Below are 26,390 nucleotides of genomic sequence, written 5' to 3'. Positions count from 1 at the left end.
AGTCTCTACCCACGTCCCACTTTGCAGGTGGTAGCTGAAGATGACTATGAGTTGGGGAGGCATTGATGTTATAAAGGGGATGTGTCTGGCTCATGTGTGTTAAACCTTTGAAGAAAAAAGATGTGACTTCTCTTCTTCCTGATTATCATGAGTGTGGTGATAAGCCCCAGGGGATCACACTGTTCTCTGATAGCAGCATCCACGATCTTCCCTCTGCTCTGAGGACATTACTTTTCAGGGATATAAGGATAGTAATAAAAGCTTCTTCCTCACCCTCCTCCCAAGGCAATTGCTTAACTCATGGCTACCTGTCCAAAGCTACGTCAGTAATGCTTCAGTATTCAGCCCAATACAAATGTTGTCAGGGAAGCATAAAGTTCCTGTCAGCTATTTTTCATTAAGAATCATTTTTTACAGCAGCAAGCTGTAACGAGCAGGCAACAATGGAGTGAAAAAGTGTGAAATGATGAGAAATTTGGACAGTGTTATCATCCAATGGGGACTCAGTGGCAAGCCACTTAGAATGCCTCCAGTGTGTGGAGTGAGACAAGCAGAATATTTTTCACAACAGATTTTAATGTAAGAAATTTACTACAGTTCTCAGTGGGTAATAGCCCACCCCATTGATTCTAGTCCTTCCTCTCAGATATATTACTCAGATAACAAAGTCATAACTTCCTGTAAATTATTTATGAGTCTATCCCACCTTAGATGAAATACATATATATATATATATATATATATCTGTTAGAGACTTGTAGGGTTAATAACTGTAGTTTTGTGTCTGATTTGCTGAAAAGCAGAGTTGTTTTTCTGTAGTCAGTGGGAGGCATATGGCATTTGCTTTGTCTGGTGATTACAGAGCCATAACTGATTGTGAATTGAAGTGGGACATGCAGCCACTATCAGAACATGAGGATCTCATCCTAGAAAGCTGCAGTAGCCCAAGTGGAGTAGATTTACTCAGGGAAAGAATTTGCATCATGGCTGCTGACTAAATGAATGGGATTCATAGGATAGATCTGTTTAATCTTCCTTGATGGATCATGACAGAAGGCGCATCCTGACATGAACCAAACTTGACATTCATCAGATCAGTTCCCCATTTTCCATCCAGAAGTCAGGAATGTTGATAATTCTTAGAGTAAGAGACAATATATGTCAACTAGGAGCTCTGTGGGTGATAATGCAGCTATGACACAGAATGTCATTCAAAAACGGACTGAAGAATGTCAGTACCCTGAGAATAGTGGCTTCCATCTGGAGGAAGTGAATGCATTGTGAGTGCAGAGGGTTACCACAAATGATGTGTGAGATAGCAGAAGAGTAATCCACACGCTCTGGTCTGCACCAAAGTTCAAGCTGTGGTAGCCTAACAACAAAAAGTCCAGGAAAAGTAGCAGGGTTTTGCAGTTACAAAAATGAAAAGTTCATGAACAGGGAGTTCCACCTCAGCATGAGGAAAAACTTCTTTACTGTGAAGGTGCTGGAGTGCTGTACCAAGCTGCCCAGACAGGTTGTAGAGTCTCTCTCTCTAAAGACTTTCAAGACCTGAGCGTGTCACACTATTGCTGATCCAGACCAGGATATTGTCGGCTACCTGAGTATGCTGCTGGCTCACCTTCAGCTGTCTATCAACCAGCAGCTCTAGGTCTTTCTGTCCTGGGCAGCCCACCCAGCCACTCTTTCCCCACCCTGTCTGCTCATGGGCAGCTACAGAGGGTTTAACTGTTGTGGTTTATTTTTTCCTTAATGAGGTCACATTTATATGTAAATTATGTGAAGTGTTGGATGAACACTTTCTGTGATTATGGGAAAACACATGTGTTAAAATATCTTCCAGGCTCTCTCCTAAAATCCCTGGGGAGATGATATCACTGCCAGCAACACCCTGTGCATATTTTCTGTGCAGGTTTTCCACACTTGATTTTTTTCACAACTTATTTTAGGTTCCTCAATATCTGTGAGTCGCTTACTCGCAGTCTGGCACCTAAAAGTAGATACAGTGCTAAAACTAGTGTAGAGCAGGGGAGAAGGATGAGGTTTTGGCCCACACAGACTTGCTTCTTTTATGTATGTCTTGGATGTTTGCCTTTTCACAGCAGTGTTTCACTTGTGATGTAATTTGTGCTGATTAAAGGACATTTGACACATGCAGAGGAGTTAAGACTGGGGAGGGGGGGGAGCACCTTTGAAATAGAACTTGAAGCTATTTACACTCAGTAGATGTTGTGTACAGCAGTAACTCTCCAGGGCATATTTTTCCAACCATAAATTTTATGTCCATGGGAGTAGAAAATTCTAATAGACACCTGCAGAAAACAATGTTTGTAGCTTTTCAGTATCTTGGAACGAACAAGATGGAGCTCTCTTAAAGTCTTCACACAATTTGAATAGCTCCAAGTGGGTTAGCTTTTTGTTAACCTTCACTTGAGCCCTCAGACATTTTTTTTTAAATGCTATAATAAATATTTGGAGTGTTGTGTCCAGTTCTGAGCTCCCCAGTTCAAGAGGGACAGGGATATAATGGAGTGTGTGCCATGAAGACTAGGAGGATGAGGAAGGGACTGGAACATCTGTGTGGTGAGGAAGGGCTGAGAGACTTGGGGCTGCTTAAGTTGGAGAAGAGAAGACTGAGAGGAGATCTTGTTAATTTTTATAAATATCTGAAGGGTGGGTGTCAGGAAGAAGGGGCCAAGGTCCTTTTAGTGGTGTCCCATGATAGGACAAGGAGCAATGGACACAAATTGGAACCCTGCAAGTTCCACCTCAACCTGAGATAAAATTTCTTTGCTGTGAGGGTGCTGGAACAGGCCACCCAAAGAGGCTGTGGAGTCTCCTTCTCTGGAGACTTTCAAGACCTGTCTGTATGTGTTCCTGTGTGGCCTGCCCTAGGTGATCCTGCTTTGGCAGTGGGATTAGACTCCTATGATCTCCAGAGTTCCTTTCTAATCTCTACCATATTCTGATTCTCCAATTAGGTAGACCATTTAATGAGCTTTGAAACCCATTCAGCCTGGAGCCTCAAGCCTCATTATCTGACAACTTTATAGCTATATGTGTAGTATGTAATTTCAGGCTATGATGGGGGGAAAAGCTTTCTGGTTAGAAGATGGTGTTTCTGAAAGATCAATAAATAGTCTCATCTTTTTATGACTGACCTGGACTCTCAGTTCTGTGTGCTCCAAGTTGCATTTTGTGGGTAACACCTCTTTAAAGGAGAATTGAACTGCTGTAATTGACAAAATGTGGCTTTTGGTCTGCTATTGAGAACCTCGGGATCATTGAATGAATCATTGAATCACAGAATGGTTTGACTAGGAAGGGACTTTGATTATCTAGTTCCAACACCCTGGTGTGGAACACCTTCTACTAGACCAGCTTGCTTAAAGCCACATCCTAACATGGTTTTCTACAATTCCAGATTTGGACCCTCCACAACTTCTCTGGGCAACTTGTTCAAGTGCTGCACCATCTTCATGGGGAAGAATTTCTTCCTTCTGTCTAACCCAACTTCCATTTTGAAGCCATTACCCCCATCCTGTCACCTCATACCATTATCAAAAATCCTTCTCCAGCTCTGCTGTAGTCCACTTCAAATACTGAAAGGCTGCTCTAAGGACCCCCCAGAGCCTTTTCTTCTCCCGGCTAAATAAGCCCAACTCTCTAAGGCTGTCTTCACCAGAGAGTTGCTCCAATCCTCTGATCATCTTTGTGGTCACCAAATATCAAAATGAAGATATTTATTGGGATAAACAAGTAGCTCCAGTGTGTGGAAAATATCACCTCTTCTTGCTTCTAGGTGTCTAGTTTGTGTTCATCCTAACAGTCCTTTGTGTTCTGTTTCCAGAAGAGTGCTGCTTTCAGAAGAAGTGCCTTCTGTTTGAAGACATCCAGTGGTGCCCAAAGGTAAGACTGCCTCTTGGGAAGGAAGAAGTGGTCTTAATTATGCTGATGCCAGCAAGAGTATAATAATGTTGCAGATACAGTGTCTCTCTGACTGTTGCTATGAAGTTGCCCTCAGTGCTGTGCTGGTTGTGTGAGAAAAGTCCTAGCAGAACCAACTCATTGTGTTGAAGAAAAAGATTGCTAGAAAATGACTTTTTTTTTTTCTTTAAAGAACTTAGGCTCTGTGTCATGTTTTCAACAGCACTCAGTACCTGCTTTGCTCTGAATCCATGTGACAGATGTAAAACCTTCTGTGCTAGTGCATTGGTGCAGTGAGAAAGTGCCTTGCCAAGGTGTAGAGCCCAGGTTCCTGCAGAGGACAGTTGGAAGTCTTCAGCAGGTGCTGGAATTGGCTAGTGACCACAGTCCTCTGCTTTGCTCTTAGAAACAAGAGTTTCTTCTGATGACTTTCATGTCTAAGAGAGGCTTATTTTACAACTTGACACCTTCTTCCTACAAGAGTAATCATGCAACTTCTATCTCAAGCCCAACCTGGCCAATCTTCTGTCTGTCTTCAAGGCAAAATGGTCCAGTGTCAGTTCTGTGTGGCAAATGAAGATATATGGGGATGTGTGGCTGGTAAGTAGAGCATTAATCCTCCCATCTGGGCCTAGGAGCGGGTTGAAGACAAGCAGTATGTGTATGAACCAGCACAGCTCAGGTCAGTACAGAGGGCACCTGAGCTGTGTTTGTGCATGGAGCAAAGGGTCTAAGCACAAAGGTGGGCATCAGACAAAGCAACAGATGTTGCCTCTTTCACAGAGCAGACAAGAAGAAGCTGTCAGGTTCTGTATTTACTGAGGAAACTGTGCAGGGCTCTTAAGTGGGTAGGTCATTAACAGATTGCCTTCTACTGGCTCAAGGTGTCTTCACTGTCTGCATCTTTAAGACAGAGGACAGGAGTGCTTCAGCTCACACTGAATGGCTTCCAGGTGAGCCCTGAATATAAGGTGTCAGCTTAGCTGTAATTCTCCAGCTGACCACAGCTTTTAGTCCTTTTCCACTCCTTAGGAAGGAAAGTTCCACAGGCTGCCTGTGGTAGAGCTTATGGACTAGAACCTTCTCCTCCTACTTGAATAGGGTGGGAGGAAACAGCCTCAAGCTGCACCAGGGGACATTTAGGGTGGATATAAGGAGGAAAAAAAAATCTTGGTTGAATGGGTACTCAAAGGCTGGAACACACTCCCCAGAGAGGTGGTAAAATCTCCATCTCTGGAGACTTTCAAGGATCACCTGGATGTGTTCCCATGTGATCTGCTTTAGACAATCCTGCTCTGGCAGATGAGTTGGACTCAGTGATTTTCAGAGATCCATTCTAGCCCTTACCATTCTGTGAATCTGCAGTTCTCTGATTCTGTGTTCTGGAACTCATATTCCTGGAGATATTTCAGAGAATCAGAAATGTGATGCTGAGGGACACGTATTGGCACCAAACTTGGTAGAGTTAGAACTGGTTGATCTTAAAGATCTTTTCCAACTGAAATGATTCTCTTATTCTATGACTGGATCACTAGACTGCCTGGACAAAACAGATACTGTTGAAAGAACTTGCTTCAGTGGTGGTGTATCTCACAGAAGGATGTACAGACCTAGCTAACTTCTAGAATGTAATTTTTCCCACATGTCCTCAGGGTTCAGGTGAGCTCCCTTGGTTCTTCAGATACTAAGATGGAGATACTGGGACATCAATTGCAGTCCTAAAGAAATGCACAACAGGAGTGGCTTATTATTGTCATTTAATGAATTTAATAAATGCACTGAATGGAGTAGAAGCAATATCAGTGTAATCACCACCTGCAGGTCTCTCTTTCATTTATTTTTCATGAAAAGGCTTCTGTGCAACACAGGTGCAGTTCCAAAGGATGGCAAGGGCAAAGCCAGAATAGAAGGCAGGTCTTTTGACACTTGGGGAACAGATTATGAGCAGGAAATTTGTCACCTAGAGTTAGAATAAAGGAGGGGGTAACTCGTGGAGGGGTTTAGTTGTTTGCATTAACAGATGAAAACTGAAGTCCTCTGACAGAACTGTGTAAGGAACATTTGTCCTGCTGCTTCCCTTGATTAGGAGAAAGTAGGTTTTCTGTGTTGTGAAAAAACAGTTGACATTTAAAAGAATATATGAAAAAAAATCATTGTGAACTTTACAAAGTTTTTCATCAAGTAGAAGAATTGCAGAATCACAGAATGGTTAAAGTTGGAAAGGACTTCTAGGGATCATCAAGTCCAGCCCTACTGCCACACCAGGATCTCCTAGGGCATGTCACACAGGAACACATCCCAAGACAGATCTTAAAAGTCTCCAGAGAAGGAGACTCCACAGCCTGCTGCAGGGTTCCAGCACCCTCACAGCAAAGATGTTTTTCCTTAGATTGAGGTGCAACTTCCTGAATTCCAATGTGTGTCCACTTCTCCTTGTCCTATCACAGGACAGCACTGAAAAGGGCCTGACCCCTTCTTCCTGATACTCATCCTTTGCATGTTTGTAGACATTTGTAAGATCTCCTGTCAGCCTTCTCTCCAGACTAAACAGCTGCAGATCTCTCAGCCTTTCCTCATCACACAGATGTTCCAGTCCCTTCATCATCCTCATAGCCTCTATTGGACACTCTCTGATATATCCTTGTGCCTCTTGAACTGGGGAGCCCAGAACTGGATACAATATTCCAGCTGTGGTCTCACCAGGGCAGAGTAGAGTGGGAGGACAAACCTCCCTTGCCCTCCTGGCCACAATCTTACTGCACTCAAGAAGGACTAGGATAGACTTGAACACCTGTTCTGGTGATAGAAGCTTTAGACCCCAGTCTTATTTAGAACAAAGAACTTGGATTCAAGCTTGAGCCTGAGATGACTGATGATTCTTCAATGGGGTCTTCCTCCATCATGAGCCCACCTATTCAGCAGCAGAATTGAGAATCATGACATCATATTGACCTGGTCTTGAGAATCCTGTTGAGAGCAGCTCTCCTCACAAAAGAATTGATAATTTTTTCTTCTGGAGAAATGTATTTCCTCCAAGATTCCCATCTGTCTGAAGCACACACTTTATTTAAGCATCCAAAATATTGAAATAAGAAGCTGTTCACAGCACAATTGCCTTATCATAAAACACACCCTGCTAAGAACATGATTTCTGTTTCCATTTAATTTGAGACAGTGCTCCTCGTTCTTCTCTCTGCACACTGAGGTTCATCTAAATCAAATTGAACTGAAAAGGACAATTGTGCTATTGATTTGGAGCACTAAAAATAATGCATAATAACCTCCCTGTACTATTAGATCTCTTCAGTGACTGAAATAGCTATCATACAAGATGTATCATTATTCATCAACTTTATTACCCTTACCAAGCAGGCTGTTATCTCCATTCAGGTCTCTTCTATGGAACTTGAAGTGAGGGAAAAAAAGTGACAACATGATCTGTGGTTTTTGGTCACCCATGCATATCAAGGAGGTCTTCAAACATCTTTATTCATGTGAGGAGAGCGTGGAGGTGTTGATTATGTTACTGAAGATGATACTTAAGGAAAACTGCAGTTTAGCTGAGAGCATTCTCTATGCCTGGGGAATAACTCTTATGGAGAGTGACTGAAGCAGCTGGGGCTGTGTAGTTTGAGGAAGAAGAGGCTGAGAGGAGACCTTATTGCTCACTACAACTCCCTGAAAGGAGGCTGGAACCAGGTTGGAGTTGGTCTCTTTTCTCTATGAAGAAGTGATAGAGCAAGAGGAAATGGCCTGCACTAGGGGAGATGTAGGTTGGATATTAAAAGAAAGCTTTTGAATGAAAGAGTTCTCAAAGTCTGGGACAGCCTGCCCAGAGAGGTGCTTCAAAGAGTCAGAGAAGTGCTGCTGAGGGCCACGGTTTAATACCAGAATCAGTAGAGTTAACTAATGGTCAGACTAGATGATCTTAAAGGTCATTTCCAACCAAAACTATTCTATGACTAGGAGAGAGCATGAGCATATGTCTGAATGTTTTAAATCTGTGCACAACTCTGCCAGGAGCAAAGTTCCCTGAATTAGAATATATGTAATGAGATGATTAAAAGCACAACTAATTTGCTGTATGCTATCAAGTAGGATATGAGCTTTTAACTTCTGTTTTTTAAATTCTTGTTTAAATGAGGGCCACAGAGGAAATCTTACAGTACAAGGTGCCAGCAGTCATGTTTTGGGACAGGAAGTCACAGCTGGGAAGAGGCTCAGCTGGCATAAACTGGCATTTCTCTTCTCTGCAGTGCGCTATGACATAGCTCAATGCATGAATGAATACTGGTGATGATTATTTTTAGATGGAAACTGCCTCATTCTGGAGAGGCTTATAGCAGTCTTGGAGCCAACAAGGGCAGTCTATGGCATCAGCAGTGTAAAAACTGTGACAGTGTGACACATAGGGAAAATGTTGGCAGGCTCAAGCCAGCTTCCCAGATTCTTGTCAGAGAGAACCATTAGCAAATACAGACACCAACAGCAAGGGTTTGTGGGTTTGTAGGGCTTTTGTTCATCTAAAAACAGTAAATAAACCACAACCCACAGACTCCTAGAGAAATTGGCTGCTCATGGCTTGGATGGGTGAATGCTTCACTGTATTAACAACTGACTGGTGGCCAGGCCCAAAATGTGGTGGGAAAAGGAGTTTAATCCAGTGTGTGCCTGATCACCAAGTGGTGTTTCCCAGAGCTAATGTTGAGGCCGGTTCTGTTTGATACCATTATCAATGATCTGGAGGAGGGGATTGAGGCAGCCTCAGTAAGTTTGCAGATGATAGTCACTTAAGTTGGGCTGTTGAACTGTTTTGAGGCTCTGCAAAAGGATCTGGTCATGCTGGGCCAAGGGGCTGAGACTAAATGTATGAGGTTTAAAAAAAGCCAAGTGCTGGGTCCTGCACTTGGGTCACAACAACCCCATGAATACTGCAGGCTTGAGGCACAGTGGCTGGAAAACTGATGAGCCAGTGTGTGCCCAGGTGTTCAAGAAGGCCAACAACATCCTGGCTTGAATCAGGAGCAGAGTGGTCAGCAGTAGAGAAGTGATCGTGCCTTGTACCACACCATGAGTTTTGGGCCTCTGACTCTGAGAAGGACATTTGAGGTGCTAGAGCAACAGCACCAGTGAAGGTTTTGGAGAACAGGTCTTGTGGTAAACAGCTGAAGTAACTGGGATTGTTTAGCCTGGGGAAAAGAGGCTGAGAAGAGACCTTCTGGCAACCTACCTGAAAGTAGGTTGTAGGAAGAGGAAGTCAGTCTCTATTCCCTAGTGTCAGGTGGTAGAACAAGAGGAAATGGCTTGAAATTGTACCAGGAGGGGTTTAAGTTGAAGATTAGTAAAATTTTCTTTACTGCAAGAGTGAGCAGAGATTAGAACAGGCTGCCCAGGGAGGTGGTAGAGTGTTGTCCCTGGAGGTGTTGAAGAACTGTGGATATGGCACTTGGGGGCATGATTTAATGGCTATTGTGGTCTTAGGTCGATGGCTGGACTCAATGATCTCAGAGGTCTTTTCTGACCAAACCAGTTATATGAACTCCTCTTGTATATATTTGTTTCTTCTCACACCCTAACGTGTGTTGTTTTTCTGAAGTTCTGAGTAATTCAAGTTGGGATACGTCTGCTGTCTGCGTGCTTATGTAGTGTCAAGTGTTTACTGCTAAGAGAACTTGATCTCACCTGCCTCTGTAGCCTGTGCTTTACAACAGTTCTACTATCTCCAGGTGAAATCTAAAAACACTCTTCTCTTTTGGGTTGTGGTTTGCTGGTGTTTGCACCTGCACTTTCAGGAGCTGACTGGGACTTAGTGAAGAAGGGCAGAAGCTGCGAGTGGAGCCTGTGTCACTGTTTTCCTGCTCTGGCTGTTGATGGCCACTCTAGCAAGAAAGTTCATCCACAGGGTCTTCTCAGCTTACCTTGTAAATTCAGGCTGACCACAAGGTTCAAGGGAAAGGAGTTTAACTGAATTCATGCCCTTTAAACTTGTTTTAAACTGACTGGTAAGGAAGTTTACATGAAGTTGAAGCTCAACTACTCTGTGTGTGGCTGTCTGAAAATTCAGGACACAATTTGTTCTCTTCATGTGAGATGCCCTAAGACTGCCTCACTAATTCTCCTGTTTCTGCTCCCCATCTCTTAGACCATGTGAATTCTTACCAGAACGCGGCTTGAATTGCTGACATAAAATACATTCATTCCTGTGATGCTCCTCTTCCAAGTCACTCCACTACTCCATCCTACTTGGACTTGTAGGGGGAAGAAGAGCATATGAGTAAGAATGAGTGGGAGTAACTAGCATAAGTTTAGGTGTTTTGCACATGGTGAGTCTTAGCTGGTGATGGGGTTGAAGACCAAAGCCATTGCCATTAGCAAGGTCATTGGAAGCAAGGAATTTCTGTTAGATGGCATTGCTCAAGGGTAGGAGCTCCTGGAAAGGTAGCTAAATGGAAGATCTAGGTGATGCATAGCCCATTTAGAGGGCTACCTTCTAGCAAGAAAGCTCTTCACCTGTCCTTGTGGTGTGGACTAATTGAGCAGTGAAGTGACAGCTTGCTTTGCAGGACCTGTGCAATACTTGCTGTGGAAATGTGCTTCACACAGCAAGGCTATTAATAACCCAACTCTTGTGTGCTCTTGGCCATGGTTTGAGGCCTTATTTTCCTAATAACCCCAAAATGTGTTTTGTTTTCATGTACTTGTAGATATTAGATTGAACCTTTCCTACTGTCACGGATTTCTGAAACCTTAATTGCTTTTCCAACTTAATTGCCCCTGGAATGAGCTCAGGAATTAGATTTTGGCTAATGGGGAAATATCTTGAGCTAATATGGCTCTGAAACTATTATTTTTAGACCTTAAATTAAGATGGGATAATGAGATGCAGATAACAATCAAGGTTTCAACATTATCACACTAGAAAGCATTAAGATTAAAGGATTAAATACAGCCAAAAATGAGTCCAAGAACTTGGTTAAAATCAGTAGAGAAGCTTTAAGATGAAAAGCCCAGGACATTCTCCTGACCATATGTCATCTTTAGGCTATTGATCCTTCTTTTAATCATAGAATCACAGAATGGTTTGGCATGGAAGGGACCTTAAAGATCATCTAGTTCCAACTCCCCTGCCATGGACAGGGACCAAGGACTCACCTTCCACTATACCAGGTTGCTCAAGGCCCTATCTAACCTGACCTTGAACATCTTTAGTGAGGGGCATCCAAAACCTTCCTGGGCAACCTGTTCCAGTGTCTCACCACCTTTCACTGGAAAGAATTTCTTCCTAATCTCCAGTCTAAATCTTCCCTCTTCTATCTCAAAGCCATTGTCACTCATCCTGTCACTACAAGCCCTTTTCAAAAGTCCCTCCTCAGCTTTCTTGTAGGCTGTTTCAGGTACTGGAAGGCTGCTTTTAGGTCTCTCTGGAGCCTTCTCTTCTCCAGGCTGAACAACCACAACTCTCTCAGCCTGACTCCACATGGGAGGTGCTCCAGCCCTCTGATCATCTTTATAGCCTACTCTGGACCTGCTCCAACAGTTCCATGTCCTCCTTGTGTTGGGGACAGAGTTTTCCAACTAGGGTCTTGTGAGAGCGAAGCAGAGGGACAGAATCACCTCCCTTGTCCTGCTGGTCACACTTCTTTTGATGCAGCCCAGCACACGAGTTCCTTCTGGGCCTTAAGTGCACGCTGCCAGCTCATGTTGAGTTTATCACTAAGTGGTCCCTCTAAGTCCTTCTCCTCAAGACTGCTGTTAACCCATTCCTGACCAGTGTACTTTTGTGCTTGGGATTGCCCTGACCCAGGTGCAGGACCTTGCACCTTAGTAACTTAACCAGGTTTATAAGCTGCAAGAGCTGGCTTGATTTTAATTATCTACTAAACTTTTCAGGCTTTAAGGTATTTTCTTTTCTTCTTAAAGCAAGAAATTGACAAACTGAATAATGATCTAATTGGTTTTAGCAGCTGCTCTGCCAGCATGTGGAGAATTCATGTGGTATGGCTTGTCATTGGAGGACCTTAACCATTTTTGATCACTTTAAAGCTCTCAGAAGCAAAACAGCAACACCTTGCAGCACTTCTAAGGCATATGCAAAGTATAGGTTTCAACAGACACAGCTTAAAGCACAGCAGTAGTGAAGGTGAAAACTCGAGCATAGCAAATTAGCAGTTTTTATTTTATACCCAAGTCATTACTCAAGGATTGAAAACTATGCTAAAAAGACACAGCATGTGATAAAAACTAAAATCATTTTCATTCCAAGGGAGAAACTTTCATAGAACTAGCTGCAATTTTTATTACTTCCTGATTTGTTTAAAGGACTCTTCTCATATGTGATGATCCTTCTAGTAAGACAAACCATCAAAAATCCCACACCCTCAAAGGATCCCTAAGTCACAAAGTCTTAGCAGGTAAAGTTAATTGTTCTGCTTCTGTAGGTCCTTCAATCCACTTCCCACAAGGGGTTTTCAGTTTGTGGGGCATGCAGAAGCTAATATTTGAAAAGCCTGTAGAAATGGAACATATGGTCCTTTAATTAAAGGCTGTCAAAATGTGTATGTGCTACAGGACCTAAGTAAGATGACACTGGGGGGGGGGGGGGGAGGGGGGGAACCCAAACAAGTATTTGAACCTGAGCAGAAATATTTGCTATTTGTTTTGGGAAAACAAAAGCAGAAATTCCCCACAAGTCACTCTCTATGTCTTGCTTTGCTTTTTTTACTTTGTTTACTCTTTTTACATCTTAGATGGGGCTGTCCCTTTGTACTCAGCACTGGTGAGGCCATGACTTGAGTCCTGGGTGCAGTTTTGGGGTCTTCACTACAAGAAAGACACTGAGGTGTTGGAGCATGTCCAAAGAAGGGCAACAAAGGTGGTGAAAGGTCTGAAGAAAAGGCCTGGTGATGACCAGCTGAGGGAACTGGGGTTATTTAGTCCTGAAAAAAAAGGAGACTGAGGGGAAACCTTCCTGCTTTCTACAAGCAAGGTTGTTGTGAGGTGGAGATTGGTCTCTTCTCCCTAGTAACAAGGGGTAGGATGAGAGAAAATGGCCTCAAGTTGCCCTGAAGGAAGTTTAGGTTAGCTATTAGAAGAAACTACCTGACTGAAAGGATTCTCAAAGACTGGAACAGGCTCCCTAGGGAAGTGATTGAGTCCCCATCCCTGAATGTCTTTAAAAGAGTCAGGTTTAGTGCTGAGAGCCATGGTTTAGCACCAGTTTTGGTAGTTAGAAAATAGTTGTACTAGAAGATCTTAGAGAATTTTTCCAGGATTCTGGGAATCCTATTTCTAGGATTCTGTTACACTACTCCCTGGTGGAGACCACAGAAAGCCTGCAGACCTTCTGGGAGGAGATGCATAAATATTCAGTTCAGGTGCCAGAGTTAACTGGAAAATCTTGGGCAAATAGGTGATCCTAGAGCTCTGCTGTTTTATGTGTGACAGAATGGGGGAAGAAAAGAAGGGCCAGGTATTAACTGAGTTGTTCCTGGAACAGAGACTTGCCAATACAATGCTGAACACAGTAATAAAGAAGATGGTCCCAGTGCAGTATACATACATGCTCAAGCATGCCTTGGCTTTACTCAGAAATCCAAACATTCCATCAAAGTGACTCTGCTGCAGGGCAGCAGTGATGGCTAGCCAATGTGTGAGGGTATTCTCTAAGCCTGCCTCTTGGAGAGGCCATGATTTGTGTTGCAACCATTATGAGTGTTTACTTTTATTCAGCTGACCCCTCACCAGGAATTTTCCACATTAAAGCAGGTGGAGCTGTTCAGGGTTCCTTCTGACAGCTATCTGGTCAAATTGAACCTTTCACCAATCTCCTATCCCTGTCTTCCATAGCTGCAGACAGACCACTCATGAATCCACTCCCCTCGTGTTGAGGGTGGATCTTACTGCCTTGTCATGCTGTCAGCAAGTTCCTAGATGAATGCAGCATTGCACAAACCCAGCATTAACTGCTTCAGGGTCCATAATGAGATGCTGGTTCCACTGGCAGTACACTTCCATCACTAAAGGATATGTCCCATCATTTCTGGGGAGTCTGAGAGCTAAAGTATATCTGGCTCTGACAGGGGCAATCAGATTTATATAATTCTCTGACAGACAGTTAAGTTTAAAGCTGTACAAACTGGAAATATACTACCAAGGAAAGTTAATATTTTAGAAGCCCAAGGTTTTATGAGGCAAGCCACAGACCCCTTTTCTTGCAGAGGTGCTGCTGCTTTCTCTCATCTTTTCAGAAGCCTCCTGCTGCTATCAGGCAAGACCTTGCCCACAAAAAGCCCCATATTACCTTCAGACAAGATCCTATGCACACATAAACCTGATCCCTATGAATGGTAATAAACAGAAGAGCATTTTAGTGAGTCACGTGTTTGGATGAGTCTTAGTCATAGAATGGTTTAAGTTGGAAGGGACCTTAAAGATCATCTAGTTCCAACACCCTGCCATGGGCATGGACAGCTCCTTCTAGACTAGCTTGCTCATGGCCACATCCAAATTGACTTTCAACCAAAGTAATTCCATGATTCTAGGATCTATGCACCCAACAGAAACTGATGGGATCTCATTATTTTGGATGTTTGTCCATTTGAGTTAGGTGCCTTCACACAGTTTAGTGCTGAGTGTGAAATTGAACAGGTTTCTATAGAGAGGAAGGCAATTTCCAGATTTGTGATGCTGTTCTAGCAAACTTTTAGGACAAAAAAAACCCCCAACCCCCTCAAACAAACAAGTACAACCCACAAAACAAGCAAAAAAAACCCCAAACTAAACAAAAAAACCCACACCAACCAAATGAACAAAACCAAACAACCCCCCAGCAACAAGACCTAAAAAAAAACAAACAAAAAAAGAAACCCCCAAACAAAAAAAAACCCACCACAAGAAGACAAAACCCAACAAAATCACTCTATCCCAAAGAGCTCTCAGGAGGAAGATGAGCAAATGAAAAAATCCAAAGAAGCCCTGGAGAAATTTTCCAGTACAGCATAATTGTGCATCTCATTAAAATGCTCTTGCCTTTATTATCCTTGCATTTTGTGCAGCAGAGGATTTGTTTGATGTTGGGATGATTTATGAGTGCTTGTGAAATGATAAAGAAAGCAGAACAGTGGTGAAAGGAGAGATGAATGGTTGCCTTTAAAAGACCAAGGGATTCATAACAGTAGCTTTGCTTGGCAACACTTTTCTGGTTTGCAGGGCACCACTTTGTTCAGTCTTTCTGTGGGATACAGATCTTTAATCATCTCACTGCAGAATGTATATTGCTCTGGGTCAGTATTTAGCTTAGGTTTTACATACATTTTTGGTGTAGCAGAGCCTTTTACTTGCAAGTGGTGATTTCAGCCATCACACAAATCATTGCCTCAGTAGTGTTTTCAGCACATTACATAGTGAATGTGATGTTATGTTTGTATGGAATTAGAGTCACAGAATGATGGAATGGTATGAGTTGGAAGGGACCTCTGGTGATCACTGACTCTAACCTTCATGCTAAAGCAGGATCATCTGAAGGAAGTCACACTGGAACACATCCAGGCAGCTTTTGAATGCCTCCAGATATAGTGACTCCACTATCTCTTTAGGCAGCTCGGTTAAGTACTCTGTCACCTTTAAAGAATGTTCTCCTCATGTTCAGATGGAACTTCCTATGTTCAAGTTCACACCTGTTATCACTTGTCCTGTCACTGGGCAGCACTGAAAAAAGAGTGGTCCCACCCTTCTGACACCCACCCTTCAAGCGCTTCTAAGCAGTTTTTAGATTCCCCCCTCAGTCTACTGCTTTCCATATTAAAAAGCCCCAATTCCTTCAGTCTTTCCTCATAAGAGAGGTGTTCCATTCCCCTTGGCATCTTTGTAGCCTTGGGTTACAGGAGTTGTGTCTAGAAAGCTGTGTTGTTAGTGAGCTTATGTCAGCTGAAATCAGGGAAAGCTTTTCTGCTTGACCAAGTAAAGCCCTTTTTCCTTAAAAGAATTTTTGGTGAGATCTTTTCATGGCTAAGTGTTATGCTTACTATTGGGTTTACTGTATGTATATCTCTCTCTTTATAATGATTGCCTCTTTTTTTTGTGTGTGTGTTGATAATTTAATAACTCTTGATTTTGGATCATGGGATGCTTTACAAGTAATTAACACTTCCAATTCCACCATGAAGTTATTGGAAAGTTCTACCTTTAGTCTACATAGGGTCTCCACGGGCAGGAATTCATGAATCACAGAATAGGAGGAGCTGGAAGTGACCTCTAGTGATCGTCAAGTCCTACCTCCTTGCTAACGAAGGTATGCTTAGATTGGGTTGCACAAGAATGCGTTCAGGTGGGTTTTCAAATTCTCCAGAGAAGGCAACTCCACAATCTCTTTGGTTGGCTGATCCAATGCTCCAGGACCTTCACAGCAAAGAAGGTATTAAGTCTAAGGGAAACCTCCTGTGCTCTGGTTTGTACTCATTGTCTCTTGTCCTATCACTGGATGCCATTAAAATAGCCCAGCCCCATCCTCATGACCCTGACCCCTTAGATATAGATTAACACTGAGAAGATGCCTTCTTGATCTGCTCTCTTGAGAGGCTAAACAGCCCCAGGTCTCTCAGCCTTTCCTTGTCAGAGAGATGCTTCAGTCCCCTCAGTATCATTGTGGTCCCCATTGATACTGTGCTGTCTCTCTTGAACTTGGGAGCTCAGAAGTGACATGATATTCCACATGTGGCCTCACCTGGGCAGAGTAATGGGGAAGGAAAGCCTCCCTTGGCTTTCTGGCCACACTCTTCTTAATGAACCCCAGAATTCCATTGACTTTCTTCACCACAAGGAAACATGGCTGGTTTGTGGTGAATTTGTCCACTAGGACTCTCAGGACCTTCTCCACAAAGTTAAAATATACAGAGTTTAAATATAACCTTCTCTTAGTAATAAGAGATGGGCCTGAGTGTTAAGAAGCAACTGGTCTCTGTTGGGATCTATTTTGTTCATCAATAGCACAAGCCAGAAGATCCAGACTCCCAGAATCCAGACACTAATGATGTAGCTTGGTCTTTTTTCTACAACTGAGTGTGCTTCATTGTGCAGCAGCAGAAGCCCTTCAATTATTACTTGATGAGATTCCCCTTGTGAACCTGGCATGAGTATATTTAACACTTCCCATCTCTAATTACCAATATTCTGCAAGGTGTTAAAAACAGTCCAGAGCCTTTGGCCCTGTGTGCCCTACAGTGTGTTGAGCTTGGTTTAGGTTTCACCTCAATGCTGTCATCGGAGTTCTTGTAGCCTGAGGGAATATTCTCACCTTTCTGGATGTAATTAAACATTCCCTATTAAGGACAATTATATGTTAAGATAAAGAATTCCTGCTGACGCTGCAGCAATAAGGGTTTGCAAACCAAAGTGCAGTTTTCACACTAGTTCACCTGGGACATCATCTTGTTTGATAGAGCAAATAATTTAACAGAGATTTTAAAATTCTGAGGGGCTTTTTTTGAAGTCTGTTTCTCTCCACCCAGCTTGTTGAAAGTGAGTGAAACGAGAGGCTTGTTATTAGAAATGAAGACCACGTTTACACTGCTCTTCTCTGTCAGGTCTAAGTTTACATCAATGTTCTGTAATTCCTGCAACTGTGGGAGAACAACCCTATGGATCACTACAGTTGGGGGCTGATATGATGGAGAGCAGCTCTGGGGAAAAAAGACTCAGGAGTCCTGGTGGATAGAAGGATGACCACGAGCCAGCAGTGTGCCTTTGTCGTCAAGAAGGCCAATGGCATCCCGGGGTGCATCAAGAAGAATGTGGGCAGCAGGTGAAGGGAGATTCTTCTCCTCCTCTGCTCTACCCTAGTGAGACCACATTTGAAATACTGTGTCCAGTATTTCACTTTCCTCCATTTTTACATGTGAGTTGCAGCAGCTTCTTGCAGCAGCTTCTTGCAGCAACTTCTTACAGCAACTGTGGACTGCTCACTGATGCTTTGGTTAGAAGCTCTGTCTATCTCTTGGAGCTTTGGAGTGTCTGTTGCAAAGAGTTTGCTATTTAAAGGGAAAATAAAAATGTGACACAGAAATCACAGAATTCTTTTGGTTGGAAAAGATCTCTAAGATCATTGAGGCCAACCATTAACCTAAGACCACCCCAGTCATTACACTGTGCTTCCCACTACTATCTTTCAGCTCAGGCAATTGGGTATCCAGCCAACAACTGGTCTTACTACAAAAGACTGAGTCAAAGGTGTCAAATCCCTCAGCCTTTTTCTCATCCTTGACCAGTCTTTCCTTCCCCCAAACCCAACAATGAACAGAGATTCTCCTTGGTTCTCCTTTTCTTTAGTTCCCCCCTTGGCTTATGATTGCACAGCATGAAATTCCAGAAAGAGCAGAGTCCTATCAACATCACATCTGCTCAACTTGCTTGCTTTTTAGCTCCCATACTTCATGAAGTTCATAAACATGAAAGGGAAGAAGGTTCACTGTTCTGATGTGCAGCACATTTTACGGTGTAAAAAAATTATTGTAACTGTTCTAGTCAGATATATTATTCTGGCATGACCTGGATATAAACAGAGTCATTTTACCTTGGATATAAACAGTTTTCACATCAAAAAGGTTTGTTTTACAGGATTTCTAAGCACAGGAAAACCTGCTATAAAAATGAAGCTCTTGGTTGCCTTGGTTTTAGTGGATTTGACTATAAATTGTCTTTACAGTCAAGAAGGCTTACAGCCAGCCATTCCACGTTGGTCTGTCTCCCCAAGTTGGTTGCTCCCTGCAGGAGGGGAAGTATTCAAAAGTCACTTGAATGACACTTGTTGCTGTGGAGATGCTCTTTTTTTCTCGATGGTCTGTGCATATGGGGCCTGGACAATTGATTTCTTATAGACTCCAAGAATGGTAGGGGTTGGAAGGGACCTCTGGAGATCGCGGAGTCTAACTCCTCTGCTAAGGGAAATTCACCTAAAGAAGGTCACACAGGAGCATGTGCAGGCAGGTTCTGAAAATCTCCAAAGATCACAGGATTGCGAGATGTTAGAGGTTGGAAGGAACCTCTGGAGATCTTTGAGTCCTATGCCTCTGCCAGAGCAGCACCATATAATCTAGCATAAGGTGCACAGGAATGCATCCAGATAGTCTTGAAAGAGTGCAGAGGAGACTCCACAACCTCTCTGGGGAGCCTGTTCCAGTGCTCTATCATACATAAATAAAGAAGTTCCCAGTCATATTTAGATGAAGCTTCCTATGTTCATGTTTGTGCTTGTTACCCCTTGTCCAGTCACTGGGTACCACTGAGAAAAGACTAGTCCCATCCTCCTGACACCCATCCTGGTGTTACCTTACAGTGGAAAGTTGAGCCTGGATCTGGTCACTCCTGCAGTAGCATTTTGATGTAGAAACTTTGTGCTTAACTAACACCAGACTAAGTAATTTACCTTGAACACTTAGCTCAGTTGAGTGATCTTCAGATGCCACATCACAGGACTACATTTGCTTTACAAAGCGTTTCTGTGCTTTGAGACTTATTTGGTTAGTGCCATACTTAAATATATCTTTCATGACCAGCAGATCAAGATTGGGTGTTCAAGGCCAGGCTGGACAGGGCATTCAGCAATCTGGTCTAGTGGAAGGTGTCCCTGCCCATGGTTGGTGGTGGTTGGAACCAGACGGTCTTTAAGGCCCTTTCCAACCCAAGCCATTCTATTATGAGATCCTCTTTATGTATACACTACTCTGAGCACTGTGTTTGCATCTTTTATGAGTTTATCATGATTCTTGTGGCACTTTTTTCCCTGTTTCCTTTCTAAGTCAAGTCAGCCAATCTGCAGTGCCCAAAGAAGTGTTTGGAAATCACCTCACAGCGTGCACAAACTTGAACATAAGATGTTCTATCTAAGCATGAGGAGGGACTCTTTAAGAGTAATGGAGGACCTGAACAGACTGCCCAGAGAGGTGGTGGAGTCTTCATCTCTGAAGATGTGGTGGTTTGGGTGTTCCCCACCCCCCACACACTTTAGAAATCACCCAGATTAGACTCAGCTGGCACTGGAAATATAAATGAAGCTTATATTTACAGCTAGCACAATATACAAGCAGATATTTACAGGATATATAGAAATATACAAGATAAAAGGTAATACAGAAACAACTCCCTTCCTGGAAACCTGAGTTCCCAGGAGGAGCTCTTAACCACCCCTTCACCTTCCCCCTATTCCTCTCAACCTTACCCCAGTCCCAAGGAAGAATGAAGGTTACGCCAGGGGGTTAGGAAGCAAAGTGGATTAGTGCAAAAAGGAGGGTGAGGTTAGAAAATAAGATGCAGCTCAGCCAGTTCTCCAGCAGCAGCCCAAGTGAGAGACAGACTGGTTAATCTATGTTTTGCTTTTTGTTTTTACACATCTCAGCAAGCCTATGAGAGAAGCAGACATCACCTTTGTTTTCTTCTCACAGCCTGTAATCTAATTCTTCTCACCAAAACATTCTACTTAGCTTCAAACTAGCACAGAAGACATTCAAAGCTCATCTTGATGTGTTGCTGCATGATCTGCTTTAGTTGAATCTGCCTTGGCAGAGGAGTTGGACTTGATCTCTGGAGGTCCTTTGCAACCCCTAGCCTTCTGTGATACTGTGATGTGTTAGAGAAAAGGACTTTAGTTCCTTCTTTTCTCATCTCCTGTAAAATCTCTTGAGATTTCTTTTGTCTGCTTTCTATTTCTTTATTTGGTTTGGGTTTTTTAATTTATTTGGTTTGGTTTTTTTGCTTGGTTGGTTTGTTTGTTGAGGTTTTTTGGTTCATGGTTTTGATGTTTTGGTTTGTTTTTTTTGATTGGTTTGGTTTGGCTTATTTTTTTGTTTTTCATGAAGCTATCTTCTTAATTTTACAGCCCAACTTGTAATATTGGAATAATTATAGTTGGCATCATGGGGATGGATAGAAAATTAAAAGGATTCATGTGATTCCAGGAAAAAATATGTAGCTTGTTCCCGGGTAGCTATGTCAATGGTTGTCAGGCAATGCTGATGAAAGCTCCAGTTTTCATCAGGAAAAGAGCAAGTATGTCTGTGTAAAGAAGGTGAACTAGTCTTTTGAATAAGAAGATCCTGGTGTTATGTAATTGTTTTTCAGGGCAAATTCTCCTTTGAGGTTCTTCTTTGCATCATTTCTGCCTTTAGCTCCTGTGTCTTGGAAGGATAAACACTGAGCTGTTATCTGCTGGTGTTTGGATTTGCAGTTTAAGATGAACTGATAATGGGAAATAGAAATTTTCAGAACAGTTATAGAATCATTTCAGTTAGAAATGATTTTTAAGATGACTGAGTCCAACTGTTACCTAACTACTAAGTCTGCTGCTAAACCACATCCTTCAGTGCCACATCTCTGCCTCTTTGAAATGCCTCCAGGGACAGGGACTCAATCACTTCTCTAAGGAGCCTGTTGCAACCATAGAATCACCTGGGTTGGAAGGGACCACCAAAGGTCATCTTGTCCAACCCCCCCTGAGCAGGGACATCCTCAACTAGATCAGGTTGCCCAGAGCCCAGTTGAGCCTCACCTTGAATATCTCTAGGGATGAGGCCTTAGCCACCTCTCTGGGCAACCTGTTCTGGTGTTACACCACCCTCGTGGTAAAGCTCTTCCTTCCAACATCCAATCTAAATCTACCCTTCTCTAATTTCAAGCTATTGGCCCTTATCCTGTCACTGCAGGCCTTTGTTAAACAGCCCCTCTGAAAGGGTCAGACACTGCAGTCCTGAAGTTTCTCCTCATATCCAACATAAACCTCCCTGGTGCAGCTGGAGGCCGTTTCCTCTTCTCCTGTCCCTCGTTAATAGAGAGGCGACAACGACCCCCTGTTCTGGAGTCCTTAGCAGCCCGGGATGCCTCTCCCTCACTGGTGTGACTGGGGAGGAAGAGCACGAGCAGGCCTGCTCCCCCCTGCCCTGCAGGCGTGAAGGGGGCAGCAGGGGGCCCTCAGGGCACGAGGGGCGCCCCGCGCAGGGCTGGGGCTGGGCTGCTGTGCTGCTCGTGCCCAGGCAGGGTCACTGCTCTGCCTAGGAAGGGTGCCAGTGCCGCGGTGCTGCCCGCCCCGGAGCGCTCCCCTGCCCGCCCCGGAGCGCTCCCCTGCCCGCACGGGCTCTGCAGAAAGAGTGCCCTGGCGCTCCGAAGGACAAGCTCCCGAGGGACAGAGCAGGGCCGTCCTTAACGATCTGTGGACGGCTTCTGAAAGGGAGCGAGGGGACAAGCGTCTGGACCGCCCTCTGTTCAGCCAGCCCGACTCAGCTGTGAGTGAACACGGAGCTGTGGTAGCCGAGGGGTCCCAGGCTCCCTGCAGAGAGAAAGTCCCACCTCAGGGGAGGGACCTCGTCTGCCCAGGGGGTTGTAATGTTGTTACTGTGCGTTTTGCTATCGCAGCTTATGAGGCAGTGCCTGGCTGATACCGCTCCCTTCTCCTCCCTTCACTTGTCTCTGGGAAAAGCAGGCTCCCTCCTCGCCCGCGGTGCGGTGCGGGGCAGGAGGCTCCCAGCCCGCAGGCAATTTCCAGCTGCGTCACACGGCCTGCTCAGGCCTCGCGGGCCTAAGCTGAGGAGGGCAGTGTCGGCCTGCGCTCAGGCCCGCCCAGGTGGAAGGGGCGGAGGATTCCGCTGGGTTTCTAGTTACTTGTTGCTGTTATCGTAAGCCTATTGTATACCTTTGCGGTGGTGGTGCAAGGAGGAATGCAGCTCCATTCAAAATCCCCCTTCCTCCCTGTCTGTGACCTCTTGCCACGAATTGATCGGATCAAACATATATTTCTCACACACCTGATCACCTTCTTTATACATGCTTCTGTAAATAGAATCTCTCTTTGGGCTTCTAACCAGTGTGCAACAACTTCATTTTTTTACTCCCTAAATGGAGTAAATATCCTCTTCTCAGTCCCACTTGGCTCATGGCCCAAACTGAGACAAGAGTACTGAACAGGTAGCAACCAGTGTAAGAGGCGAAGAGCACTGCCTCCTTCATGGAAACTCTGAGGCATTACTTCCTAAGAAACAAAGCCAGGAAAGTCTCACGCTGTTTCTGCATACTGTGTCTTCTAATTAGCTACAGGGAGCTGGCAGGGGTTAAGGTGTTTGGTAGGCACATGTGGTGTGCTGATCAGAGCAGAAACTTCCCTTTGGCGTGCTTGCAAAGTCCTTTAAAAATGAGGCCTGCAGTCAGGTGTGCAGTGTCACAGAATGGTGAGGATTGGAAGGGACCTCTGAGGATTGTTCTAGTCCAATGCATGTGCTAAGGCAAGGTTGCCTACAATACATCACACAGGAACATGTCCGGGTGGGTTTGGAATGTCACCAGAGATAGAGGCTCCACAACTTCCCTCGGCAGCCTAGTCCAGTGCTCTGCCACCCTCAAAGGGAAAAAAACTTGTTCTGTATGTTTACATGGAACCTCCTGGGTTCCATTTTGTGTTTGTTGCCCCTTGTCCTGTCACTGGACACCACTGAGAAGAGTCTGGCTCCATTCTCCTTACACCCATCCTTTAGCTATCGATCAGCCTTAATGAGATCCATCCCTTCCTAGTCTTCTCACCTCTGAGTTAAACAGCCCCAGGTCTCTTGAACTTTCCCGTAAAAGAAATGGTCCAGCCCTCTCATCATCTTAGCAGCTCTGTGGTGGGCTTTTGCAGTAGTTCCTCATCATCCTCCCTAGATTTCTTCCCCCATTAAGATAAGTGTTTTTACTACTCCTAATTTTACAAAGGCTGCTAGCAGCTATTATTTCCCCATCTGTGTAAGCGAAGAGTGCTTACACAGTAATCAGGTCTGAGTCTGAAAGAACATTTACTCAGTACCTACCCAGAAGAACATTGTCAGCTGTCAGAGTGGTAGAAAATTGAGAAGATCCTTTGTTAAGTCTTTCAGATAGAGGAGTTGAACCTCAGACAGATGCAGTTTTTCACAAGCAGCATCCTACATCCTCTGCTCTTTTGGTTTTGTTTGTTTCTATATTATTTTGGAGCTGCTTTGTTAGCTGTAGTTCTAAACTCATTATGCAGAATGTTTGTGGAAGGGAGGGTGGCTTGGAAACTGTTTGAAAATTGGTATTGCAAATCTTTAAGACCAATCATAGAATTGTTTCCTGGAACAGACCTCAATGAGTCCAGCCATCAACCCAACACCATGATGGCCATTAAACCATGCCCTGAGGTGCCATGTATACAGGTTTCTTGAAACTGAGGAGGTTTATTGAGCAAATCAAATTAACAGCTCAATTTGCTTGGGATTTTCAAGTGAGGGCAAAAAAAGGGCATTCCTAATTTTGTCTCTGGTCACTGACTTGAAGATAAATGACTTTGCTCCTTGCTGCAGGCCAGTGTACACAGCCTTGGATAACATGCAACTTTTTCTTGTTGTGGTTTTGTAATAGATTTTTTTTATTAGAAAATTTCAGAACCATTTCAAACCTGAGTATTTTCTCTCTGCCTTTTTATTTCTCACTTGCTCTGTGGCTGGTTTGGCTGTCAGTATAGTGCATTGACAAATAAATCATTGTCAGGGCTTAGTTCCTCAGTGCAGAGGAGTCACAAGTCCCAAACTAACCCTGTAGCCATGCAAAGGTCCTTAGCTGATAGATTTATCAAAGCTTGCTGACTTTGTAGCATCCCATAGTGAAAGAAAATTTATTGCATAGAATCAAAGAATAATAGAGTGGTTTGGGTTAGAAGGGACCTTGAGGATCATCTAGTTCCAACCCCCCGACGTAGGACACCACCTACTGGACTAAGTTGCTTATGACCTTGTCCAGTCTGACCTCCAACAACTCCAGAGAGAAGGAATGCTGCTTTAAGCATTTAAGGTCTCATACTGGAGAAGCCTCTCTTTCTGACAGTCTCTGAGCTAATTTCTGCAGCTCTCACTACTTGCCTCAGAGCAGGGGAAGAATATGGTATGAACTGCTAGGATCTGAGAGGATGCTAGTTTATTGCTAATATTTTGATTTTCCTCTTTTTCACAAACCTTAACATTTCTGACTTCACCTCCCAGCCGAGAAAAGCTTAAAAATATGAATGTGTTTGCTGAAAACAGATGAAAACATCCAAAGCCTCAACTCAACTTAACTGTTCACATGGTAGAACAGGAAACAAGTACTTGGAAAGGTTGTGTGACGCTGATTCAGCTTAAGCTTGTGAATGCTGGTTTTATGATGTTCTGTGTGCTGCAACCTTTTAATGTTTTTAACTTCTTGTTGCCCTGCAGATGTTTGGAGCAAGCAGAAGGCATCAGATGGTGAACCTTTGAACTGCTGCTGGAGGAAAACGTGCTCAACTGTGGATGCCACAAGCAGCCTTGGAAATTTCACTTCATTTAGGTTTTTCTGAGGATGAGAAATGGGTGAGAGAGGACTTCTGTTTGTTTTTCAAGTTATTTCCCTCACTGAGGAAAACAGCATATTGACCTTTAAGGACAAATTAGTAATCAGATGTAGTAATTTTTTCAAGGGGGGACGCAGATAAAGGAATAATTATTGAACATGTAGAAAAGTGTGACGGTTTGGGCTCTTACCCGCCCCCCCCCACTTTTGGAATTGCCCCAGCTAACTCAGACAGCCTCTGGGAATATAAATGAAGCTATTTATTTTACAGCAGCAAATATACAAGCAGCTATTTACAATATATACAGTTATATACAGAAATATACAAAGGATAAACAATACAGAAGCACAACTCCCCTCCCAGAAACCTGAGTCCCCAGGAGGGGTTCTCAAACCACCCCAACACCTTCCCCGGCCCCTCTCAACCTTACCCCAGTTCTTAGGAAGAAGAGAGGTGCAGCCAAGAGGTTAGGGAGCAAGGTTAATGAGATGTGACTACGTCTGAAGGCAAAGGCAGAATGAAAGACAAAATGGAGAATATTTTACTTCTTCTTCCCAGAGTTCTCAGCGTGACTGTGATCGAAGAGACACATTTCACTGCCCGTTATCTAGTTCTTTTACCAAAACATTCTAGCTTGCTTCAAACTAGCACAAAAAGTCTGCTAAAATGACCCTAAGTACTAGTACCTTATCAGCAACAGTGTGATCAGTAGAACCAGGGCAGTGATTGTACCCCTGTACTCAGCACTGCTGAGGCCACACCTTAAATACTGGGTTCAGTTTTGGGAACTTCATTACAAGAAAGGCATTGAGGTGCTAGAGCGAGTCCAGAGAAGGGCAATGAAATTGTCAAAGGGTCTGGAGAACAGGATTTATAAGAAGCAGCTGAGGGAACCAGAGTTGTTCAACCTGGAGAAAAGGAAGCCAGGGGGAGACTTAATTGCTCTCCACAACTCCTTGAAAGGAGATTGGAGATAGGTGGGGATTGGTCTCTTCTCCCTACTATCAGGTAACAGAGCCAAAGGAAATGACCTGAAATTGCACCAGAGGAGGTTTAGGTTGGACATTAGGAAAGCTTTGTTTCCTGCAAGAGTGGTTAAGCACTGAAATAGGCTGCCCAAGGAAGT

General features: G+C 43.8%; 1 long non-coding RNA gene across 2 annotated transcripts in view; it reads left to right on the top strand.

Moving 5' to 3' along the window:
* Window positions 1–26,390, top strand: part of LOC135178425 (uncharacterized) — a 141,170-nt gene that overhangs the window by 70,403 nt on the left and 44,377 nt on the right. For both annotated transcript variants that reach the window (XR_010303523.1, XR_010303524.1), the window contains exons 2-3: window positions 3,851–3,909; window positions 25,149–25,283. This is a non-coding gene — a long non-coding RNA (uncharacterized LOC135178425). The remainder of the gene's footprint in view (window positions 1–3,850; window positions 3,910–25,148; window positions 25,284–26,390) is intronic.

This window comes from Pogoniulus pusillus, chromosome 9 (genome assembly GCF_015220805.1).
Source record: "Pogoniulus pusillus isolate bPogPus1 chromosome 9, bPogPus1.pri, whole genome shotgun sequence".
Lineage (NCBI taxonomy): Eukaryota > Metazoa > Chordata > Aves > Piciformes > Lybiidae > Pogoniulus > Pogoniulus pusillus.
This window is presented reverse-complemented; position numbering and strand designations above follow the sequence as displayed.